The 19,214-nt window shown below is 44.3% G+C and overlaps 1 long non-coding RNA gene across 1 annotated transcript; it reads left to right on the forward strand.

Moving 5' to 3' along the window:
* The first annotated feature begins 541 nt into the window (after positions 1–541).
* On the forward strand, positions 542–11,470 carry LOC146350440 (uncharacterized). The gene is made up of 3 exons (XR_014788852.1): positions 542–645; positions 2,590–2,671; positions 10,773–11,470. It is a non-coding gene; the product is annotated as an uncharacterized LOC146350440 (long non-coding RNA).
* The last annotated feature ends 7,744 nt before the right edge of the window (positions 11,471–19,214 follow it).

Below are 19,214 nucleotides of genomic sequence, written 5' to 3' on the forward strand. Positions count from 1 at the left end.
GCCTTTCCAGTGCTGCTGTCTGCTGAGTGCCTGAAAACTGAGGGCATCTCTACACCAGCCTAAAATCCTGCATTTACAATGGAGCTTCCTGCGTCCATTTTAAATGCAGGATCACGACTCCCTTTTTCACCCGCTTCCTTTCCCCCCTCCTCTTCCCCTTCCTTCTCCCCATATCTGAGTCTTCCATTCTCTTGCATTGATCTCGCTCCTCTCCTTGCCGCTTTCCCTCTTTACGCGGAGGGAACTCAAGCGGAAACCAACGGTGTAATCTGATAGCTCATTGTCTGCGATCTACTTGAAAACGGAACAAAGGGCATTTAGTGCACGAGACGCCTTGGAGGTTCACGGTGTCAAGTAGGAGCCATCTCCATCGCAGGATAAAAGCTCCCTGTGAAGGAGCCTTGGGTGAGGAGTCATTGTTGCTGTTTAAAGGACATTTAACAACTACAAAACTAAACCAAAAGTGCCTCGCTCAGCTTTCAGGCACTCAGCAGGCAGCAGCACTGGAAAGCCCCATGGGAGGCAGTTCTCGTTAAGGGGCTTTTCAGAAAGCGCAAGCAGCTGGAGAAGCTGCAAGGACAGAATGGGATAACATTTGTAAAATAAAGAGCACACATGAACCCTCAGCCACCTCCTTACAGTAAGGTAAGCATGGAAGCCCTGCACCCTGAAAAAAGTCTCCAAAATTCTGACCCCTTCTCAAAATTTTCAGGTGCAATTTCTTTTGCCCCTCTCCCCAACAAATTGCTGAAAATGAATAGATTGAAACGTTTGGCACAGTGCTAAGAACAAAGGCCCCAAACTGTTTTTCAGTCATTGTAACTTCCTAGGTGCTGCACTTGTCCTAATGAAATTTTGCCGCAGTGGCTTAGTGGTTAAGACGCTGAATTGCAGACCGGAAGGTCGGCAAGACAGCAGTTAGAGACCCGAGTGCTGCGTGACTGAGTGAGCTCCCGTCTTCAGTCCCAGCTTCTGCCAAACTAGCAGTTCGAAAGCAAGAAATTGCAAGTAGATAAATAGGTACCGCTTTGGCGGGAAAGGTAACGGCGTTCCGTGTACCTCGGTGTTCAGTCATGCCGGCCACATGACCACGGAAGCGTCTTCGGACAGCGCTGGCTCTTCGGCTTAGAAATGGAGATGAGCACCACACTCTAGAGTCGGACACGACTGGTTGGGGACACCTTTACCTTTTCTTTTTTTTTTACATCCATAGTGGCACTTCTATGATATGTGATTTTCATACAAATCCCCCCTCCCCCAAACAGCAGGGTAAGCAAATTCCATTTTCTAAAACTCCAAACTGTAAAGGCTGTTTTTGCACAAAAAATCCTGCATCTGTCTGTCTAAAATTTGGCAGGCTTCATCCCCTCAGAAGGGTCAACTATGCCTGCACATTTCATCCAATTCTGCTTGAAATAAAAAAAGTAATCAGCCGTTCCCTTTCTTAAAGAAAGGCTACTTGCATACAAATACCCACACCTGTTTGCCCAAATGTTGCACCATTCACTCCCTCAGAAGGGGACGCCTGCAAATTTCATAGAATTCTATCCAAAAGCAAAAATGATGATTTTGGTGATTCAATTTTTCATCAGCCATTTGATGATTTCCCAAGTTTTGTGACTCGATGGCGTGTCACAAAAAAAATCAGATTTTCTGAAGAGAGATTCAGATTCAGATTCAGACTCAGATTCAGATTCAAGTCAAATTGGGCAGCCTCCAAAGCAGTCCAAAATTGTGTTATTTCACTAAAGCACAGTACACCTAAAGGTTATGTAGGAGAAAAGAAGGAAATGCAACAACTGAGAGCTCGGATCTCAATTCTGCAATGAAACCGAAAGTAGATACAGCTGATTAACAGCCTTGTGTAGAACAGCTCCAGGAGGGAATGCTGTTTTTCTACATTATTAACTTTTCTACACGAAGATGTTCATCCATTGTATCTACTTTTGGTTTCGTTGCAGAATTGAGATCCAAGAACTACATGATAGGGATGTACGAAAGTGACTTACCTTTCGCGGATTATGTTGATGATGGGTGGGAGGTGCTCCGTCCCTCCCCCCGGAATCCTGGCCAGGGGGGGAGGCGCTCTGCGCCGTTTGTGTCCCTGTAGCCGCCGCCGTTTGCGTCCCTGTAGTCAGCCTTGATAGGCTACATAAATCTTTACGTAGCCTATCACATCTGACTTAAAAAAAAAAAACATGCGCGTACGCAAATGGCGGCAGCTACGGCTGCCGCCATTTGCGTTCTTTATTTTGGCCCGTCTTAGTCTACGTAAATATTTACGTAGACGAAGACGGCAAAAATAAGGGGAACGCAAATAGCGTAGCGGACGCTATTTGCGTTCCCCTTATTTTCGCCGTCTTAGTCTACATAAATATTTACGTAGACTAAGACGGGCCAAAATAAAGAACGCAAATGGCGGCGGCCATAGCCGCCACCATTTGCGTACGCGCGTGTTTTTTTTTTAAAGTCAGATGTGATAGGCTACGTAAAGATTTACGTAGCCTATCACTTTTTTTTTTTAACCTAGCCGTGATAGGCTACATAAATCTTTACGTAACCTATCACGTCTTTTTTTTTTTTACACAGGAAATGGCGGCCGCCGCCGCTGCCGCCAAACCACCGCTGGAGCCGCCACCGGAGCCACCGCCACCCAGAAGATCCGCCCCAGGTAAGTCTCGTCCCAGGGGGATCTGCGGGGGGGCGGGGGGGGCAGGCCGTTTCGCCACAGATTTCGGGGGGCTGAATGCGCTGGCATTCGGCCTCCCCGAGATCTGTGGCGGAATTCTCTGACATCCCTACTACACGAAGAGTGTTTCCTTTTCTGCTTTTCTGCTATATAACCTCTGGGTGGCACAGTGGTATAGCAGAATAGTCCAATTACACAAGTGGAAAAAGACATCTTTCCGTCGCTTTCACAAATAGGACCACATTTTTCCTGCTCTAAAAAAAACCTCACCAAAAGTGCTGTTTAAACAAAGAAGGGAAACTGAAGGATCAAGATGTTGTCTAAAGAATGCATAAACAACCCTGAGTAGGGTATGGCAAGTGCACAACCAATGCATTGTACAGAAAAGCTCTTAGTTCCATCTGGAGATAATTAAAGCTGCGATGCCATGCACACTTTCCTGGTAGTAACTCCCACAGTACACAGTGGGTTTTAGCTCTGCATACATATTATAGGATCAGGCCGTGAGCCTCACTAACCTTTCCCTTCAAGTACTTAGCCCACAGTTGCCAGATATGATTTTCTGGAATGTGACCAATATTAGCAATTGTCACTCTTTGAAGGCTGCAGGAACTAAGGGGACCAAATGCCAGGGAAGGCAGGACTCCTGTAGTTTTTAAGATTTTTTAAAATCACTGTACAGAAGAGGGGATTTCAGCAGGTGCTGCTTTACTCAGCCCTGCACAGCAAGAAGCGGAAATGCCACCATTTCCGCTTCTGCACACACATGGAAAATTCAGGACCTTGGCCCTCTTTTTTTAATCCATTAATATGACTACCTGATTACAAGCTCTGAAAAAAAAAGACCCTGATGCTGGGAAAGACTAAAGGCAAAAGGAGAAGGGGATGGCAGAGGATAAGATGGCTAGATAGCATCACCAATGCAATGAATATGAACTTGAGCACACTCCGGGAGAGAGCGGAGGACAGGAAGGCCTGGCGTGCTATGGTCCATGGGGTCACGAAGAGTCGGACACGACTGAACAACAACAGCCCAGAAGCAGCTACTACTACTCCCTGCTTATTTCACTGCTCTTAATTCAGTGATAGACCCCTCTGCAAATGAATGTATTTGAATATAGGAAACCACCTTCCATTAAGAGAGAGGATTGGTCCATTTTATCCCAGTAGCAGTTCTCTGAGGTCTCCGTCAGGGCCTTTCGCTCTGACCTAGGGATCTTTCACTGGAGGTGCCTGGGACAGGACTGGGGCCTTCCGCATGCACAGCACGTGCGCTGTCAATAAACTGTGCACCCCCCTGATAATTTGAAGTACATTCCTTGCAGCTCCTCCTCCTCTGCTGCCGCCTTTAAGAAGCTCCTCTACTTTTCATTTTGCACCATGTCGCCCTTTGTTATTTATTCTGGCCCTCAAGTGTGTTGCAATCAAATGAAGTTTTGGCATCAAGTTGACCCCCCATCCCACCCCGAAGTGATTGTTGTCACTGTGTTTGTTATAAAGTAGGACTATGCAGCCCCCCCACCCCCCGATCCGCCTCAGAGGCCGCTTCAGGGCTTCCGAGGCGGGCCTGATTCGCTTCGGGCTGATTCAGGGGTCCCCCGACCTGTTTCGGCCTCTGGAGGCGAAGTGGGATTTGGATGACCAAATTCCACTTTGCCCCTGCTGCCTCCCCTGCCGCCCCATGCAAGACCCCAGCTCCTTGCCTGGGCCCCCAGAACGCGTGCCAGCAGCTGTTGTCCTGTTCCAGGGCGAAGCAGTCGTTGTCGTCACTGCCGCTGCCGCCACCAGTTCCTGGGCACTTGGGAGCAACCCGACCTTCTTCGTGCCACTTCGTGCCCCCTTGGTGCCCGCGTCGGCTTGGAACTTGGGCTTTGGGCAGAAACACTGCACAGCCTTATTATAAAGTGAGTGGAGTGGGCCCAAGAGTGTCTGAAGTACACCGACAAGCAGCGCTTTGTTAGAGTCCCTCTTCATCTCTTCAGGTCACAAATTAGGCCTTTCTGAGGCATTTATCAGCCTCATTTGCATCTCCCGTGATCTCTGTTTTTATTTCCTCCTTTTTCCTCCTGTCTATTTGTCCCAAATGTTTTTACCCTGTGTGCACAATTTGCTTTTCATTCTAAGGACCATGCTGGAATGGATGAAGCTTTAAATTTTCGTGAGCAGGAACATGATGGGAATGATCTTTTCTAGAAAAAACCCAAAGGGGAAGACAAGCGTTTATCTTCATGGGCAGCAAACGTGTACAACACAGAGCTTTTGAGTTTCTTGCAGCTCCTTTTAATGCTTATTCACTCAGGAATCAGTCACACGGAGGGCTAAACCAGATGAGTCATCTCCCATGACTCATCTGGTTTAGCCCTCCGTGTGACTGATTCCTGAGTGAATAAGCATTAAAAGGAGCTGCAAGAAACTCAAAAGCTCTGTGTTGTACACGTTTGCTGCCCATGAAGATAAACGCTTGTCTTCCCCTTTGGGTTTTTTCTAGAAAAGATCATTCCATTTCTAGGATCTCCCATAGGTTTTGTCTTGTTTGCTTTTTAAAGTGATAATAGCAGCTGTCAGTGGAGGCTGGTGGCTCGGATTTCAGTGGGGCTGTGAATCCATTCTCGGTTTCAGTCAGAACCAGCCAGAACTCTAAAGGAATTATCCCAGGTGCTGAATCTGTTTTGATGATAGGATCCAGCACCTTGGATAGCTCCTTTAGAGTTCTGGCTGGTTCTGACTGAATCCCAGAATGGATTCTCAGCCCCACCAAAATTGGAGCCACTGGCCTCTGCTGGCAGCTGTGCAGTATTGGGTGGGGGCTGATTCAGTTTTGGGACTGCAGTGCTTGGAGTCGGAGGTTAATCCTTCTCCCCTGCATTTTGCCCCTTCCCAATAAGCAACACCCTATACATATTTAGGTCTTCTGCTGAGGCTGTGCTCTGTATGCCCCCACCTTCAACCAGAGGTAAAGGCCGGGAGGAGGATGGGGCCCTTTCTGGGGTGGCCTCCAGAGTTTGGAACACCTTATTCATTCATCGATGCACTTAGGTGCTGATTAAAAACCTGTTTGCTTAGGATTTTCATACCACTTGTTTTGATTGGCTGGCTTCTCTGTTTGTTTTCTGTGTATATTGCTGATTAGTTTTTATTCTATTTGTATAATTCCTTTAATTGTTTTAATGGTTTGATTTTTCATCATGTTATTAGCTGCCTTGAAGATCTGCCTCAGAAAGAAATCTTTAAAAATAAATAAACGGTGTAATGTTGCAGAAGGCATCTTTCGGTCCACCATGTGTAGCCACAAAACCCCCAAAAGGAGAGATGGAGGGGCAATCTACAGTACAACTTTAAACTGGTTTCAGACCTGTTTTTAGTGATTACAGCTACTAAATACAGGAATTCTGGGAACTGTAGCTCTAGGAAGAGGGGCCGCTTGGGCAGGGGACAGGGGTCTCTAGCAAATAATTCTCAGTATCCTCATGAAACTGCAGGATCCCTTTAGATAAACTGGTTTGAAACCAGTTTAAAGTTGTAATGTACATTGGCTCGGAGCCTCAGATGGGCAGTCTGAAATGAAAACGTATTGTGGCATAGAACCTTTTTCAAGGGAAATGTAATCTTGTTGTTGTTGTTCAGTCGTGTCCGACTCTTCGTGACCCCATGGAACATAGCACACCAGGCCTTCCTGTCCTCTGCTCTTTCCCGGAGAGTGCTCAAGTTCATATTCATTGCATCGGTGATGCTATCTAGCCATCTCATCCTCTGCCGTCCCCTTCTCCTTTTGCCTTCAATCTTTCCCAGCATCAGGGTCTTTTCCAGTGAGTTTTCTCTTCGCATTAGGTGGCCAAAATATTTGAGCTTCAGCTTCAGTATCTGTCCTTCCAATGAGCACTCAGGGTTGATTTCCTTTAGGATTGACTGATTTGACCTCCTTGCAGTCCAAGAGACTTGTAAGAGTCTTCTCCACACCACAGTTCGAAAGCATCAATTCTTCGGCACTCAGCCTTCCTTATAGTCCAGCTCTCACAGCCATACATTACCACTGAGCAGCTTCTCACTCTGCTGTCTATGTTTGCCATAGCTTTCCTCCCAAGGAGCAAGCGTCTTTTAATTTCATGGCTACAGTCACCGTCTGTGGTGATCTTGGAGCCCAAGAAAGTAAAATCTGTCACTGCTTCCATTTCTTCCCCTTCCATATGCCAGGAAGTGATGGGGCCAGATGCCATGATCTTGGTTTTTTTAATATTGAGTTTCAAACCAGCTTTTGCACTCTCCTCTTTCACCCTCAACAAGAGGCTCTTTAGATCCTCTTCGCTTTCTGCCGTTAGGGTGGTATCGTCTGCGTATCTGAGGTTGTTGATAATTCTCCCAGCAGTCTTAATTCTGACCTGTGATTCATCCAACCCGGCATTTCTCATGATGTACTCTGTATATAAGTTAAATAAGCAGGGTGACAATATGCAGCCTTGTCGTACTGCTTTCCCAATTTTGAACCAATCGGTTGTTCCATGTCTGGTTCTTACTGTTGCTTCTTGACCTTCGTACAGATTTCTCAGGAGACTGGTAAGGTGGTCTGGTACTCCCATCTCTTTAAGAATTTGCCACAGTTTGTTGTGATCCACACAATCAAAGGCTTTAGCGTGGTCAATGAAGCAGAAATAGACGTTTTTCTGGAATTCTCTTGCTTTCTCCATGATCCAGCAAATGTTGGCGATTTGATCTCTAGTTCCTCTGCCTCTTCGAAACCCAGCTTGTACTTCCGGTAGTTCTTGGTTCACCTACTGCTGAAGCCTAGCTTGTAGGATTTTGAGCATCACCTTGCTGGCATGTGAAATGAGCGCAATTGTACGGTAGTTTGAACACTCTTTGGCATTGCCCTTCTTTGGAACTGGAATGTAAACTGACCTTTTCCAGTCTTGTGGCCACTGTTGAGTGTTCCAAATTCGTTGGCATATTGAGTGCAGCACTTTAACAGCATCATCTTTTAGGATTTTAAATAGCTCACCTGGAATACTGTCATCTCTGCTAGCTTTGTTGTTACTAATGCTTCCTAAGGCCCACTTGACTTCACTCTCTAGGATGTCTGGCTCAAGTTCAGTGACCGCGCTCTCATGGCTATCAGGGACATTAAGATATTTCCTGTATAGTTCTTCTGTGTATTCTTTCCACCTCTTCTTAATCTCATCTGCTTCTGTTAGGTCCCTGCCTTCTTTGTCCTTTATCATGCCCGTCTTTGCACAAAACGTTCCCTTGAGATCTCCGATTTTCTTGAAGAGATCTCTAGTCTTTCCCATTCTGTTGTTTTCCTCGATTTCTTTGCATTGTTCATTTAAGAAGGCCTTCTTGTCTCTCCTTGCTATTCACTGGAACTCTGCATTCAGTTGGATATATCTTCCCCTTTCTCCCTTGCTTTTCGCTTCCCTTCTTTCCTCAGCTACTTGTAAAGCCTCATCAGACAGCCACTTTGCTTTCTTGCATTTCTTTTTCTTTGGGATGGATTGAGTTGCTGCCTCCTGAACAGTGTTATGGACCTCCATCCATAGTTCCTCAGGCACTCTGTCTATCAGGTCTAATCCCTTAAATCTATTCCTCACCTCTACTGTATATTCACAAGGGATATGATTTAGGTCATACCTGAATGGTTTAGTGGTTTTCCCTACGTTCTTCAATGTAAGCCGAAATTTTGCAAGAAGCAGCTCATGATCTGAGCCACAGTCAGCTCCAGGTCTTGTTTTTACTGACTGTATAGAGCTTCTCCATCTTTGGCTGCAAAGTACATAATCAATCTGATTTCGATATTGACCATCTGGTGATGGCCATGTGTACAGTCACCTCTTGTGCTGTTGGAAAAGAGTGTTTGCTATGACCCTCGTGTTCTCTTGGCAAAACTCTATTAGCCTTTGTCCTGCTTCATTTTGTACACCAAGGCAATGCTTGCCTGTTATCCCGGTGATTTCTTGACTTCCTCCTTTAGCATTCCAATCCCCTATGATGAAAAGGACATCTTTTTTTGGTGTTAGTTCTAGAAGGTGTTGTAGGTCTTCATAGAACCGATCAACCTCAGCTTCTTCGGCCTCAGTGGTTGGGGCATAGACTTGAATTACTGTGATGTTGAATGGTTTGCCTTGGATTCGTACTGAGATCATTCTATCGTTTTTGAGATTGTACCCCAGTACTGCTTTTCCCACCCTTTTATTGATTACGAGTGCTACTCCATTTCTTCTAAGGGATTCTTGCCCACAGTAGTAGATATAATGGTTACCTGAATTAAATTTGCCCATGCTTGGCCATTTTAGTTCGCTGATTCCCAAGATGTCGATGTTCAATCTTGCCATCTCATGTTTGACCACCTCCAGCTTACCTTGATTCATTGATCTTACATTCCAGGTTCCTAACCAATATTGTTCTTTACAGTATTGGATTTTCTTTTCACCACCAGACACATCCACAGCTGAGTGTCCTTTCGGCTTTGGCCCAGTCGCTTCACTCTTTCTGGCGCTACTTGGAAATCCCCTCTGCTCTTCCCCAGTAGTATATTGGACACCTTCCGACCTGAGGGGCTCATCTTCCGGCATCATATCTTTTAGCCTTGTGATACGTTCCATGGGGTTTTCTTGGCAGGAATACTGGAGTGGGTTGCCATTTCCTTCTCCAGTGGACCACATTTTGTCAGAACTCTCCGCCATGACCTGTCCATCTTGGGTGGCCCTGCATGGCATAGCTTATGGCTTCACTGAGTTACGCAAGCCCCTCTTATTCTGATGGCAGGAGCTACACTAGTTTTGGAACAAAATAGTCCAACTTTAGAATACTGGTAATCTAATACATTTAAAATGAAGTTATTTAATTTATAATGTTTATAAAATAAAAAATAGATAAAAGTTTTAAAGGTGCCAATTGCCCAAGTGTTTATCAGTCATCCCAGTGCCTGTTTATTCGTTGGCTGGAAGCTGGGAACAGGTGTACATCTTAAAGTCCAGGTGTCCAGTGGTCTCAGCCTCCCAGGGCCCATAGGTTTGTGTGGGAAAACCTTTGTAAGGCCATAGTAGACAGAGCTCCTTCACTGGAAGAGTTGCCCTAATTTTGGCTCTGCCCAGCCATCGCGGGGGGTTCTCTGGTGGCTCCCTTTACAAAGTCAGAACCCCAACCACACCCCCATAGCCAGGAAACATTTAGCTCATCTAAATGTTTCCCTTTTGTTGCCGGCAGTGGGGGAGAATGGTTTTTCTTTGGTCCGTGGATGGAAGAAAAATACTGTAAGCCCTCCCTCCCTCTTGACTTCCATCCCGTTGGCAAGAGCCGACAAGGCATGGGAAGGAATGCAGTGCTCTGATCTTGGAGCGCTCTACTACTACTTGGAGCGCTCTACTGAGAGTATAGGATTGTTCTCCTCATGAACAATGAGGTTGAATCCAGCTTGGATGCTTTTCCCAAACAAGTCAGGAATCATAAGCTAAGAACAAATGTTGGTTTGCAATTCCGGCTTGGAGGAGGCACAACAGGGCTCCCAGTTCAGATGGCATGGTAAACTTCTTGATTCTGGTTAGTTTAACCGCTCCTGCTGGTGGGAGGAGCAAATCAAGAGCAAAAGGTTGTCTGTGCCAGCATGCACCTCTTGAATGAAAACCAGGATTCTCGGGAATTCTGGCTCTCAATACAGGCAAATATGGCTTTTATGTAAATTCTAACTGTATTCTCGTTTTCTCACTGAACTCTTTTTTAAAGCTTACTTTTGTTATTTGTGTGTGTGCGGGACAGTTATCCTTTCCTCTGGTTTGATTACACATAAAATTGCAATAAACAATGTATTTCAAATAGTTTACTTTAAAAAGCAAGTATTCCTTCATGTTTCTGTTAATTATCATGGTAGTTTAATCTTTTTGTTCCTTCTGAGGCTTGTGCAGCAACGTTTCAGTTTCAGCAAAAACGTAACCCTTGATTACACATTAAATTAAACCATATGTATGAAATATGCTTGCAATTACTTAAAAGCTTTATTTTGATCTAGTGTACTACTGTTTATATCTTTCTGTTTTGTAGCTCAGTTTTCTGTATTGAAATACTATCATTGACTTAGGTTGGCCTTTCTCACCAGGTGCCAACTTTGTGGAGCCAGCAAATGGCAGCTAAATGAGACAAAGATGCACGGTGCCGAGAAGTTAAATGTGAGACTGATGGATAAGAAACCTTCAGACCGCCAAAGCACATTTGGAATCAATTTCCCCAAACTTCAGTGCACAACAGATGGAAGCTTGTTCAACATTTCAGTTTTCACATTCCACGCTGAACACCTGTTGAAGTCTTCTGAAATCCTGAAGGTTAAAGGTCGCTTTGTCATAAAGTTAACCTGAATGAACCTTCATTTATATAGCACAGGAAAAATAAAGAGTGTATCGCTAGCACAAAAGTTTGCAAATCCAGTAGAACAGCCAATTGAGTTCTTATCTTAATATGGAGCTACAGTTTACTGATCTGAAATCATTAAGCTAGGTAGTAACTGATGTTTATCAGACAGTAATCACTATAGAGACAGGGACAGCTGTCTCTTTAGTGAACACACTAAAATTATTGCTGGATGATTCATCTTCAAACACTTCCAGGTAACACTTGTAACACACCATCAATTTAAACTGCAGCTTTGTTCAAAATACTTTCCATTGAAGGAAAATCACATTGCCCAGCTTACTTTGCTTTGTCATACATTTTCATTCAAGTGTAGTTCCAGAAGGGATGAATCAGAGTAAAATCTGCTTGATACAATGCAGCACGTTAAAAAACTTCCATTCAAAATCCAGAAACTCCTTTGATACTTGTGGTTTTCTTTCATGCTTTTCGAGACGTAGAAGCTGAACTTAAGCAATAATCAGTGCCTAACAAGCGACAGCCCCCACACCCACACTCAGCAACCACGGTATTGTTGGGAAATACTAACATGAGAACTGCCCTACTGTATCAGACCAAAGTTTCATATTGATTAGCATTCCCTTTCCAATAAGTGGCCAGTTGGAAACCTTTGGAAACTCACAAGCAGGGCATGAAGACAATGGCCACCTCCTGTTGTTTGTTCCAAGCATCTGATACTGAGGTATACTGCCTCTGTACAGTGAGGTTTTATTTAACTGCTTCACACCTTGGATAGCTCCTTTAGATTTCTTCTGACTGGTTCTGACTGAAACCCAGAGTGGATTTACCACCCCACTGACATCAGAGCCACCAGCCTCCCCTGGCTAATTACCTATTCTCTGGACATCAGTTTGTTTTTTCAAACCACCTGAGCTGTAATGGCCACCATCAGATCTTGTAGGAGTGAATCCATTTATGCATTGCGACTGTAAAAGTCATTCCTTTTGCCCTGAATCTATTGTAACCTGATAACCAATGACAACCATTTAAGGTTCTCAGGTACCAAGTGATCACTGCATGGCATGAATGAAATCAGCTCAGACAGGCACTAAAATGACCCAGCATCCTTTTTTTATGACCCATTTCCAAAACAAGTCCAACGGGAAGAGTACCAGTGCTGTCAGGGCATGTCTTACTCGGCAACATGTCTCCATAGTAAAATCTCCGCTATTCCTCTGTTTTCAGGGGGCAATAACCTGATGTCATTCTACACATTCTGAAAATGGTAGGTGCTTGTCTGACTGCATCTCTAGTATGGCAGGTAAATAGATTTCATACAATGACATCTGCAAGAGGGAAAAAGTATGTACACACTTATAGAAGAAAGTTCCTAAAAACAACAGAAGTTAAGAAACATGGAACAAGAAACTGTGTAATTGTTGCTGCCTGTGAAACAGAGTCTCACAGGAACTGGGGTGTGTGGGGAGAGTAATATTTATTTTATTCTTTGTAAATGACGATGTGAAATATGTATACCAATAGGGAATTGCTGGGAAAATGGGGGTCCTTATAGAGGAGGAAATTCTATTTGTACTTTTAATACTCTGGGGTAATGCCAAGGAACAGTTAATCTATGCAAAAACATGACCTGTGCAATGCTGCCAAGCCTAGTTAAGCATGAGGTTATTCCCTGTACAAAATGGAGGTTGTGCAAATTATTGGTGCCTGGGGAAAACTCTAAATTATGCACACAATTTATTCATAATTTATACAACATATGGAGAGCAAAATTGATGCAAATTGCTTACTGGGGTCAGTTACTCCTTTCCTTCTGAAATTCCTTGCACTCCTTTTGGAAAAGCCTCTGATATCACTTTATTTATTTTGTAGCTTAGAGAAGTTCCATTTTAATTTATCAGTTTGTAATCTGGGAGACAGAGGGCTGCTTCTCACAAGATGTATTGATGGCCACCAATTTGGATAGCTTTAAAAAGGGGTTAGACACATTTCTGAAGGAGAAGTCTATCAATAGCTACTAGTCCTGATGCCTCTATGCTACCTCCAGGATCAGAAGCAGTAAGCTTATCTATTCTATGTACACCAGTTGCTGGGAAACATGGGTGGGAGGGTGCTGTTGTATTCATGTCCTGCTTGTGGGATTTCTGTGGATGGTTGGCCACTGTGTGAACAGAATGCTGGACTAGATGGACACTTGGTCTGATCCAGCAGGGCTCTTCTTGTGTTATTTCTGCTGCTCATGCTTAACAGGCATGCAGAGAAGTGGGTGGAACATGCTCATTCATTTTTTCTTTATTTGTTTAAGAGATTTGTGTGCTCTTTGCAAAACTAAAAAGCCATCTTAAAGTGGCTCACTCTCAGAAATTTTTAAGCAAGTAATACAATAAAATGATATCCAATTTCTAAAACCATAAAGTGTTTAAAATTTGTCCTAAAAAATTAAACACTAAGGGTTGTATCCAATGTTAGTCTAACTTAAGTCCCATTCATTTCAATGGGTCTGCTCTAAGTAGGACTAACATTGGCTACAACCCTAACATAGCAGCATAAAAGACATGATGACATCAGCTTAATCTCTACTGATAAATATTTTAAAAACTGAATAACAGCAATAATTAAATCAACCCCACACCTTGCAGTTGCAGTGAGCACTCCTGCCTGAGTGAGTACATGAGCTCTTGCTGTGTGTGAATGCTTGTGTGTGTCTGCCTGACTGTGTGAGTGAGTGAGTGAGTGGAGGGGTGACTGGACTTCTTGCCCCCAGAAAATCCAGTGCCTGCCTGTGTAAGTGCAAATAAGAATAAGAGAAGAAGAGTAAGTACTGAGCATATGCTCTGCATTCAGAAGGTCACAAGTTTCAACAACCTCCAGCTCCAACAAACATTTGTTTCCTCTCTGCCACAAGAGAGTAGGTAAGTGAGTGAGTGAGGTACTGGCTATATTCACACAACATGTTAAGCCACACTCAGTGGTTGAGTGTGGGTGTTGTTGAACCATGAGTTAGCATGTTGTCTGAACCTAGGACATTTTCCACATGGTGGCTTGTTAACCATGCAGCTTGGCTTATTTTTCTTGAACAAGTTACCTTGAGAGTGCATGGTTTGTTGTTGGGTTGTTCAAGGTGGTTAACAAGCCACACTGCATGGCGAAGAAGCCACCCTGTGGGAAATGGCCTGCGTTCTGACAACATGCTAACCCATGGTTCACCAAACAACCCATGGTTCAACAACAACCCATACTCAACCACAGTGTGTTGTGTGAACCCAGCAATTGTGTGTGTATGTATGTCTCCCTGTCTGTGTCAGTGTGAGTTCACTCATAAAATGACTGAGCAGATGCTTTGCATGCAGTGCAAAAGGTCCCAGGTTTTGTGCTTTTATACATTTTATATGTTATATCTTAACTTTTACCTCAGTGTGTTTTTATATTCTTAAAGAAATTAAATATATTTTGAATAAATACTTATCTTTAATGGCTTTGGTGCCCTTTGTTTTTCTGCACTGTGTTGCTGAGCACTCCGACGGCAGCCAGTTTGTGGTTGCACCTCTGACACTTCCTCAAAATCCAGATGTGCCCACAAAGGTTGCCTCCTGCCCCTGGCTTAAATGGATAAAAGGCACCCTGAGTCCCCATTGCCACCTGTGCTTCCACAGATAGCATCAAGTGCAGGAACACCCCCAAACCATGACGCTTGTCCTTAAGAGAGAGTGCAGCTCCATCCAGAAACCGTTGGACGCTTCCATCCAGGTTTGTTCGCTTCCCTATCCACAGTGCATCTGTCTTGTTTGACTTAAGTTTCAGCTTGTTTGCCCTCATCCATCCCAAAACTGCCTCCAAGCACTTATTCAGAACTTCCACAGCCTCCCTGGGATTAGTAGGTGGGAACAAGAGGTATTGCTGTGTATCATCCACATACTGATGACATTTTAGCCCAAATTCTGGATGACTTATCCTCATGGCTTCATGAAGATGTTAAAAAGCTTGGGGGACAAAATGGAACCCATGAGGTGGAATAGACATCCTATGGCACCACCAACTGAGTTCACCTTGCCAGAAAGGACCAGAGCTGCCATAACACTGTGCCTCCCAGTCCCAATCTGGCCAGATGACCCAGAAGGATACCATGATTGAAGGCTGCTGAGAGGGCCAGTGGAACCAACAGGGTCACATTCACACTGCCCAGTCCCCGGTTTATCTTTGTACACAGTTGGCGTATGGCAAACTACCTGGAACCATGGCCCAATCTACATGGAAATGATGGGCCGATCTACACTGCCTCCGCCGTCGCAATAAATTCGGTGTCCTGTCGGGTTAAACGCTCTCGCATTAAAACGTGATTATTCACACTCACCCATTTTCCCCGTTGCAGTGCTTCATTGAATGCGCAAGCTCAGTTCACACTCGAGCGCTGTGCTGTTTTCTTGCTGTTTTCCTGCGCGCGCTTGTCTGATCTCGGATGCTAAGTGGGGTCGGCCCCAGTGAGTAAGTAGTTGGATGGGCAACTGCCTGGGAATCAGGCTTCCTGCATTGAGCAGGGGGTTGTTGTATCCCCGCAAATGAGACGAAGTTCAGCTGGAGAATATTGGACTGGAGTCGGGGGGGAGGGCAAGCTGGCAAAAGCTCACCGAGCTCCACCCCCCAAATGGATTCCTCCAGCATCCCTAGTTTGGAAGCACCCCTGGTTTAGGCTGCAAGGAGACAATGGGAAACTTCTGATTTTAATCAAGTGCAGTTTATCATTATGTCTGAACCTGAAACTGCAGCTAATTGTAACAATGGTTTAGGGAAACAAGTCAGGATTCTAAACTATAGTTTGCTCTGGCTTGTTTTTCTAAACCATAGCTAAGACTAACCACAATCTGTCCAGGTTCAGACATAACAAGTAACCATGGTTAGTTGAAGATAGTAGCAAAACCTTCTTCCATGCAGCCATGCTGGAGGAGGAAAGGAGCCCATGGGAGATCACAAGCCTGAGGCTCATTTATGTAATGCTAAACCATACTTTAGTGTTACATATAAAGTGTTACACGATCCTGCGTGAGGTTATAATTTCCAGACAGTCTCATGGCTTGGGACACAATCCTCAGGGAAATTTTCCCGCATGAGACTGTTGAATTGATGGGGGAACTGAAGAAGAGCAGCGCCCCTTGTGACTCTCCCATTCATTTCAGTAAGGCATATGAGAAAAATACACAGTGAATTTCTGCTGCCTTCTTGCTTCCTTTATTGTGTAAGGAATAGGCTACTGAAAAAAAAAGTTCTTAACCTTCCATGTATAATTTGTTTCAATGCCCTCTATGAAAGATTTTGATTTTGCTGTAGAAAAAAAAATAGCAAAGCTGTTCATAGGCATTTAGAGGACTTTGAAATAACCACTTGTCTTGCAAAGGTTTCCTGCAAGATGACAAATAATGCATTTAATCATTTACGCTGCTTTCAGGCATGTCACTGGGAGTTTTGAAGCACTGAGATCTGGCAGCATTTGGTTTTTGTTCCGTCTGAAAAGCAGGAATGATTTTGAAATGTAGTTCTCAGTTCACAGAACTGGTGCATTTAGCTCTTGTAGCCTGTCTCTGAATGCAGTAATCGCTGAAGATTTCAGGGAGACCTTCTAAGAAGGCAAATTTACATTAGAGGTAGATGACCTCACAGTGGCTAGCAGAGACTTTAATGCCATAATTCCCAAACTGTGCACTGTGAGAGAGAGAGAGAGCCTTCTGGGCCTATCCCAGTCCCTGAGATAGTCTTGCCTGGCCTGAAACAGCCCTACCAGATTGAAGCAAGGGGCCGATCTACGTTGCACCGGCCATCGCAATGAATTCGGTGTCCCATCGGGTTAAAAGCTCTCGCATTAAAACGTGATTATTCACACTCACCCATTTTCCCCGTTGCAGTGCTTCATCGAATGTGCGAGCTCGGTTCACACTCGAGCACTGTGTTGTTTTCCTGCTGTTTTCCTGCGCAAGCTTGTCTTATCTCGGATGCTAAGCGGGGTCAGAAGCTTCACAACTTCCAATCTTCGAAGATCATGCCTGAAGTAGAAAAAAAATCATCGCGGAGAAGCCCCGATTCTGCGAGGATAACGCCTTAATTAAAAAAAAAAACATCCAGAGCGGGGGATAGGAGGGGGTAAAACTTAGTCTCATTTGAAGGGATAGAACAACCCCCTGCTCAGTGGAGGAAGCCTGATTCCTAGCCAGTCACCCATCCAACTGCTGACGGAGGCCAACCCTGCTTAGCTTCCGAGATCAGACCAGCACGTGCACATCCAGCCCTTTGCTTGTTGCTGAAGAAATAGGGGCTGCTGAGGAAGCTATGCAATCAGTAGCCAGAAGAAGACATGGGGCCGTCGAGAGCTGTGATTGGACAGGAGGAAAATACAAACACCGCCATATATGGACAGGCGCAGGAGGGGACTACGACCGGATACGGTAGCAAAGGCGGAAAATCAGAGCACATTAAGGGGAAATACCGGGATAGCAGGGTATTGAAAGCGGGAGCATGGAAGTGGGACATTCCGGTTCCAATTCGAGGCGGGTACTGCGTAGTGTGAAAGGCGGGCAGTGAAACCTCATTGGAAGCGAAAAAAGGCAGTAAGTGTAGATCCAGCCAAGGTATGTTTATTAAGCCCACAGTTTCACTCATAACGGAAATACAAAGCTTCTAAAAAGTTAGCAGCAGTTATGTCTGAGTAACAGAGTGGCTGCTGAGAATACAGAAATTGGATGACCCTGGTATATAGAAAAGGAACTGGGGGACATAGAGTGAGGTCTTGCAGAGGTGGGGAAAGGGATTTGGTCTAAAAGTAACTTTTATTAGTTACTGTAACCACCCTGGAAATGTTGAATTGAAGGGCAGTATAGAAATGTTTTAAATAAAGGTAAATAAAAAGCATTTTCATATACTGGAATTGCACTTCAACCTCATTTGATATGTAGAGTTCCATACTTAAAGACAGCCTAACAATCATTTTAAATAAATAAAAGTAGAGACCTTAATCCAGTCTGTGAGTGCCTAAAGCAATGGTTCAGTAAACCAAATCCTGCTTTCAGACTTCCAGGTCTAGATAATTCACTTCTGCAGTAGTTTTATTTGGTAGAAGAAATATAATATGGTGCAATTATTCTTTTCCTGCTACAAACCAAAAGTAGCCATGGTATTCAAATGGAAAGGATAGCCTACCCACCCCTAATGAACTAAAATGGCTTTATTATTTTAGAAACTGGACATAACACATTCCTGGCAATCAGAGGAACTATTTGAGGTTTAGGCTGTTATTTTGAAACCATGCCACACTCCTGTTGGCAGTGTCAAACATAACATAACAGGTATGTAGTCTAAATTTATTTCAGGGCAAAACTGCGTGTTGACATAAGTTCTTTCCAACATTTGTCCAGCTTTCTAAATATATTTTAACAGTTCATACAATCCCTCATCTAGTTGTGTGCTGAGTGATTACTGGAAAAATGTGATGGTGAAGGTCAATCTTGAAGAATTTATCTCTAACACTCTGGTGCTAAACACTTGAATATGATCCTGCCAAAATTAAGCATTTCCTATTGATTTCAGTGGGAGAGGTAAGCAAGTGTTTAAGACTTCAATCCTATACACACTTACTTTGATGCAAATCCCATTGAACATTATTTCAGACTAGGCATGCATAGAATTCAGGGGTGCCATCAGGGCAGGCCCCCACTCAACAGAATGAGGAGGAGGCCCCCCCCAATGCAGCTGAGGTCACTTAATGTGTGTTGAGTAAGTGAAGTTATGCACACCTATATCTAAAGAGCCCCCACCACCACAACCATTCAGTCCAGAGCCTATGATTACCTAACTGCACCACTGATAAGATTGCACTGCTCTCCCATTGAAATCAGACTTAAAAGTGCACAGCTTTGGCTTGATCAGTCCATTGCTTGGAAGTAATTTCAATGTAGCTTACTCCCCGACCCACCCTGGTTGTCCCAATGCAGTCAGGGCAATTCATGCAAAGAAAGAGACTTCTGTGTACGGATCACTCTCTAGACTGGGTTTCACATGTGCCAAGGGATAATATCTAGCATCCAGGGGGTCCATGCCCAGGATTTTAACAATTCTGATGATTTTTCAGAACTTCTTGTGAAAATATTTCTGTGTTCATTGCCACTCTTGCTCTCACTCTTAGCTTGACTTTACT

Source organism: Heloderma suspectum, chromosome 3, assembly GCF_057233095.1.
Source record: "Heloderma suspectum isolate Gila_16-S chromosome 3, 16-S_ref, whole genome shotgun sequence".
Taxonomy (NCBI): domain Eukaryota; kingdom Metazoa; phylum Chordata; class Lepidosauria; order Squamata; family Helodermatidae; genus Heloderma; species Heloderma suspectum.